Source organism: Neoarius graeffei, chromosome 1, assembly GCF_027579695.1.
Source record: "Neoarius graeffei isolate fNeoGra1 chromosome 1, fNeoGra1.pri, whole genome shotgun sequence".
Lineage (NCBI taxonomy): Eukaryota > Metazoa > Chordata > Actinopteri > Siluriformes > Ariidae > Neoarius > Neoarius graeffei.
In genome coordinates, this window is record NC_083569.1 from 59,869,276 (window position 1) to 59,875,640 (window position 6,365).

The following is a 6,365-nucleotide window of genomic DNA, read 5'->3' on the forward strand; positions in this document are numbered from 1 at the left end:
AAAACTCGTTATCCCTTGGGTCCCGGTGTATTGCTTGTGCGGGTAACCCTGCCCCAAGCGTTGAGATCAGCACGATGATGAAGAAAGTCATACTGGTCACTGACTTTGTTCTCTAATGCTCACAGGGTGCAGACGGCGAAAAATGTCACAGGCTCCCGTGCTTTTCAGACTCTTCAGCCCAGAACTTTGCAAGACTCACCAACCATCCCCTCTTTGTAGATCAGCCGAAACTGGATTGCTCCAGATGCTGGAAGGGGATCCCTGAAAAGGCCGTCAGCTATTGTCACAGCAACTTTCTGAAACACAAAAGTCTGTTAAGCATCAACAATATAGATTTCTATTACATTGGAGCCTTCTTTATTCTGCTGGCATGGATCCACTGTGGAAAAAGGTCCGTTAGCACAGCCGTGCGAGTTACAGCGAGTACATCGGTGGGCCCACTGTAGGGTGACTCCTCCATGGGAGCGTTTAGTTTAGCGAATCTCTTTACTAAAACTCTGTCCCCTACCTCAAAGGGGTGAGTGTGTGCCTCTGGAATGGGAGGCTTTTTGGAATTTACTCTCGCCCAATACTCATCCAGCACCCGCATGAGACCCACCGCGTGCTCGCTGAGATGTACTTCAAGATCACCCGTTCCTATAACCTGCATGCCTCTACGCCAAGGGACAGGAAAGGGGCGTCCCATGACGAGCTCGTACAGAGATAAATTGTCGAGAGCGACCTGAGCAGTCATGCGCATATCAGCGAGGACCAACGGTAAAACTTGGACCCAATTTTTCGTGCCTGCGTCTTGCATAGCCTTACGCAACTTACCCTTAATTGTTCTATTCGCGCGCTCCACAATGCCAGAGGACTGTGGATGGTATGGGATATGAAAACGGCAATTGATCTTGAGGTCTTTACATAGCTCCTGCGTTACCTTAGAGGTGAACGGCGTTCCCTTATCAGAGTCAATTCCTACCGGAAGACCGTAACGTGGGATAATTTCCTGTGTAAGTTTGTTCACTGCTGTTCGGGCGTTCTCTTTGCTACACGGGAAAGCCTCAATCCACCGTGAAAATTTGTCAATCATGACCAAAAGGTATTTGAACGGGCCCTGCTTTGGCATGTGAGTGAAGTCGATCTGCCATTCTTGGAAAGGCGTGTCGGGTATGGGAAGGTGCTGATGTACCGCGCCTGGTTTAGATAGATTATTCTGGGCGCACGTTAAACACTTGTCCAGAATGTTGTGTGCGTCTGTGTGCAAATTATTGATGCAGAATGTTCTGTTCATATCCTCCACTACCCCTCTTCGGCCGCGATGAGTGGGACCATGGAACTCGCGGACGAGAAAGGGAGTACAGTGACGAGGTAAACAAAGACGGCCCTGTGCGTCAAGCAAAACGCCACTCTTCTCTGTCGCGCCCTGGGCGTCCCAGAACTGCGTATCTGCCACAGAGGCCGAGGCCTGGATAGAAATGAGATCTATGTCAGGTAAGACAGCGCTAACCATGCGATCAGTAGAAACTAAAGCGCAATTAAAGCCTGGAGGCAGGACACCGGATGCGGCTGCAGCTTTAGCGAGTCGATCAGCGAATGAATTGCCCTTTACTTCAAATGAGTCCCCTCTTGTGTGCGCGCGTGTCTTAACAATGGCCAACGTGCACGGAAGGAGACAGGCGGTGATTAAATCAGTAACAAGTGAAGAATGAGAAATGGGCTTACCGTCGGCTGTCGTAAACCCCCGAGACGCCCAAATGCGGCCGAAGTCGTGCGCCACGCCGAAAGCGTAGCGTGAGTCGGTGTAAATAGTAACGTCTGTGTCTTGAGCCAAAATACACGCACGAGTCAAAGCATAGAGCTCCGCAGCCTGAGCAGAAGAAAAAGGCAAAGAATGAGCTTCAACAATTTCATCAGGGAGGCGACAAACAGAGTAACCACACAGGAACACACCATCCGCAGGGCGGGAACAGGAACCATCTACAAAAAGAGAATCGCCTGTGGAAAGAGGGGTGGAGTGTAAGTCTGGGCGGATGCTAGTCTCAAAAACGATATTAGAAAGACAGTCATGTGAGTCAAACGCAACATCGTCATCCTGTGAGTTAAGAAGACGCTGAAGAGCGTGGGCGACAGAATCAAACGACGAGGAGGGCTTAACAGTGAGATGCTCTGTGGCCAAAAGAATAAACTCATAGCCAGAGCGACGCTGAGCAGACAAATGCTGAGTGCTAAGATTCCGCAGAATGTACACGACGTCATGTGAAGTGTGTAAAATGAGCGGATGCGACAAAACAAGTTTTTCAGCGTCCGTGACCATGAGAGCACACGCAGCAACAGCCCTAAGACAGCCAGGAAGCCCTTGTGCCACAGCGTCAAGAGTTTTAGACAGAAACGCGCAAGGTCGCATGCCCCCCCCGTGCTCCTGAGCCAGCACCCCAGAGGCGGTCCCCTTCTGATTGCACACATACAGGTGAAACGGCAAACGATAGTTCGGCAGCCCGAGAGCAGGGGCGGAGCACAAAGCTTGCTTCAGAGCCTTGAAGGCCGTTAGCCTGTCCTCAGTCCAGACCAGGGGCTGAGTCAAAGGATCTGAGTGACTTATAGCTGAACGCAAACACTTGTCATAGATTGAACAGTCAGGGATCCATTGACGACAGTAATTGATGAGGCCCAGAAATGCCATGAGAGCGTGCTTGGTTGCAGGCACCTGAGTGTCCATAATGACTTGAACGCGTTCCGGGCTAAGCCTCCTGGAACCCTGGGAGAGGTCATGTCCCAAGTAGCGAACAGTTGTGAGGCAAAACTGCAACTTCGTGCAGGAGACCTTGAAACCCTTCTGCGCCAGGAATGTGAGGAGAGACAATGTGGCGGCAGCACAAGCGTCTTGATCCTCCGCCGTTACCAGGAGATCATCCGCGTACTGGAGCACCGTGGAGCCCCGGGGAAGACAGAGATCAGCCAGCGCGTCCCGCAATACGGCAGTGAAGACCGCCGGTGAGTCAATGAAACCCTGTGGCAACCGCGTCCACGTGTATTGTCTTCCCCTGTGTGTGAAAGCAAACAGGGGCTGAGTCTCATGGCCCACAGGAACACTGTAAAAGGCAGAGCACAAATCAATCACAGAGAAATAAGCATGGTCACACGGAATAGAAGACATAAGAGAAGGAACGTCAGGGACCACTGGAGCCACGGGAACGATGAGTTCATTTATTTTACGTAGGTCTTGAGTGAAGCGCCATGTGCCATCCGGTTTTGGGACCGGGTTCACTGGGGTGTTATACGGGCTGACACAAGGAACCACGACACCTTGCTGCAAAAGAGATTGTAGAATATTGTCAATACCATTGAGCTTACTAGGAGACAGAGGGTATTGTTTAACATAAACAGGTGTAGAGTGTTTAATAACAGCTTCATACGGAGAGCAGCTCACAGAGCCCACATCGTCCTTATGATCCGCCCACAGGGTGTTAGGAAGAGCAGAGAGAACAGGGGAAAGAGCTTGGGACGTACAAGCAGCGTTCAGAATGTTATGTGGCAGCACAGAACTGGATAGGGCAAAAACATCAGGCGGAGAAATACCTAGTTAACTGCTCACGCAGGAGCTGCAAAGCATTCGGTGTGTCCCTCCAAAAAAAAAAAAAAATGTCGACACGGTGCGCTGACGCGGACGGCCACCTTCCTGAGCCGGAGCTATTTCTTCCTTTATATTCACAGCGACGTCATTTCTAGGTTGCAACACATCGACTATTTCGAGCAAACGCTCCTCATCATATAATCTGTGTCAACTGATGAGGTGTTCAAGTGTGCGAGCTGTACAAGGTGTTTTGGAGTTTGTGCAAGCTGATCTGAACAGAGCTGCCAGACATACACATACAGAGGGCTTCCAAACCCATACTGCACACCACACATTTCACTTACTTCAATAGTTAGTCCATCTGGAGTGGATGTGAGATTTACTTCTAATTTGCACATTAAATCATGTGCTAACAAATTTACTGGACATGTATATGAGATGAGGAATGAGTGGGACGTAACTATTCCTCCCTCGCTTTTACATGGGAGGTTGACTGAGAAAGTTTTGGTTTTGGAATAGCCTTTAAAACAGGTCTCGGGGTGTAAACACCCTTTGATTTATCCCATACCTTCTTCATGTCAAACCATTGCTTTCGTAAATCATACGGTGCGCTGAAGCAAGGAAGCCTGGATTAAACGTCCCATCACGGGATACGATGGAATCTGAGGATTTGCCTCCGTCCACCCAGCCAAATTGTCCAGCCACGGCGTAACGTAATAGCCTAAACCGCACTTATTCATCCATTCCGCCGGGGTGTCTGTGACCTCAGGTTTAGGATACGAGCCCCCCATCGTACAGTAAAGCAAACGGATCTGAACAGAAACAAACAGCAGATATTTATCTAAATTTCTATAGCGCGCTCTTCCTGGACTCGAACCAGGGAAAACCAAGCCCTCCTTAGGGCGCTACACAAATTTCTATAGCGCGCTCTTCCTGGACTCGAACCAGGGAAAACAAAGCCCTCCTTAGGGCACTACGGAGCTACTTCCAACCAGGTAGTCAATCAAACATGTCTTACCTGATTGAGAGTATCACGTCGGGGTCACCAAATTGTTAGGATTGCGCTGCGTGCTGTTCAGATGCGTTACAAGGAGTACTCCGAGGACAAAAAGAGAGCAAACCACATGAGTTAAATCAATCTGGTTTATTCTCAGTCATGCCCCAACGCGCAGCTGCGTCGGGGCTTTATATACACTCTGCGTAGGGAGTATCAGCAGTGGAAAATTACGGAATGTGCTTTGCACACTCAGTATCAAGGTCACACAAGAGTTATGCACAGTTCAACAGAATGTTTCACACAAAAACATAGACAAAATCAAGATATGAAACGGGAACAGAACATGTGGAAATGCAAAATGTACAGAGCAGCACGTATTGTATTGTAGCTGGCCTAAAGTAAACCCTAAACTGCTACACTAAACGACAGTCACCCTTGGGCCGCGCATTTACAAGAGTAGGTTTAGGAGTATTCAGGATTATATTCTTACACTGGACTAGCATGCCACTGGGTTGAATACCTGATCATTATCGAACACCCATGCCTTAAAGACTTCACTACATTCAGCAACATGCTCAAGTGGCTCTTCCAAGTCCTTGGGGGGGGGAATTCCAATAATTTTTGGGGGGCTGATATCTTCATGGATTCTCCAGTTGCCGACATGTTGGCCAACAGGGAGACCTTTGCTCCAGAGCTCCCTCCAAAGGTCAACAGGGTGGCCAATAAGGAGGTACCCATTCCAGAGCTTTCTCTAAAGGCTGACAAGAAAGCTTCTATCTCTGAACTCTCTGCTTCAGAGCCCCTTCCAGTGCCCGACAGGGCAGCCAATTGGTAGATCTTTGCTCCTGCACTCCCTTCAAAGGTCAACAGGGCAGCTGACAAGGAGGCACCCATTCCAGGCTGACAGGGCAGCATCTGTCCTTGAACTCTCTGCTAGAGTACTGCACCAGGTCTGGTACCTGGACAAAGCTGTTGTAATGGGTAATTTTTTTCTTTATATACAGTGTCTTGCAAAAGTATTCATACCCCTTGGCATTTGTTCTGTTTTGTCACATTACAAGCTGGAATTAAAATGGATTTTTTTTTTTTTTTTGGGGGGGGGGGGATAGCCCTATTTGATTTACACAACATGCCGATTACTTTAAAGGTGATTTTTAAATTTTTTTTTTTTTTTTTATTGTGACACAAACAATAATTAAGATGAAAAAACAGAAATCTGGTGTGTGCATAGGTATTCACCCCCTTTTGTATGAAGCCACTAAATAAGGGCTGGCCCAATCAATTAACTTCATAAGTCACATAATTATTTGCTTAAGTCCCACCTGTGTGCAATCAAAGTGCCACATGATCTGTCACTTGATGTCTATATAAATCAACCTGTTCTGGAAGGACCCTGACTCTGCAACACTACTAAACAAGCAACATGAAAACCAAGGAGCACTCCAAACATGTCAGAGACAAAGTTGTGGAAAAGTATAGATTAGGGTTGGGTTATAAAAAAAATCCCAAACTTTGAATATCCCACGGACCACCATTAAATCCATTATCCCAAAATGGAAAGAATATGGCTCCTCTACAAACCTGACAAGAGAAGGCCACCCACCAAAATTCACAGGTTGGGCAAGGAGGGCATAAATCAGAGATGCAACAAAGACACCAAAGATAACACTGAAGGAGCTGCAAAGATCCACAATGGAGATGGGAGTAACTGTGCATAGGACCACTGTAAACTGTACACACCACAGAGCAGGGCTTTATGGAAGAGTGGCTAGAAAAAAAGCCATTGCTTAAAGAAAAAAATAAGAAAACCCATTT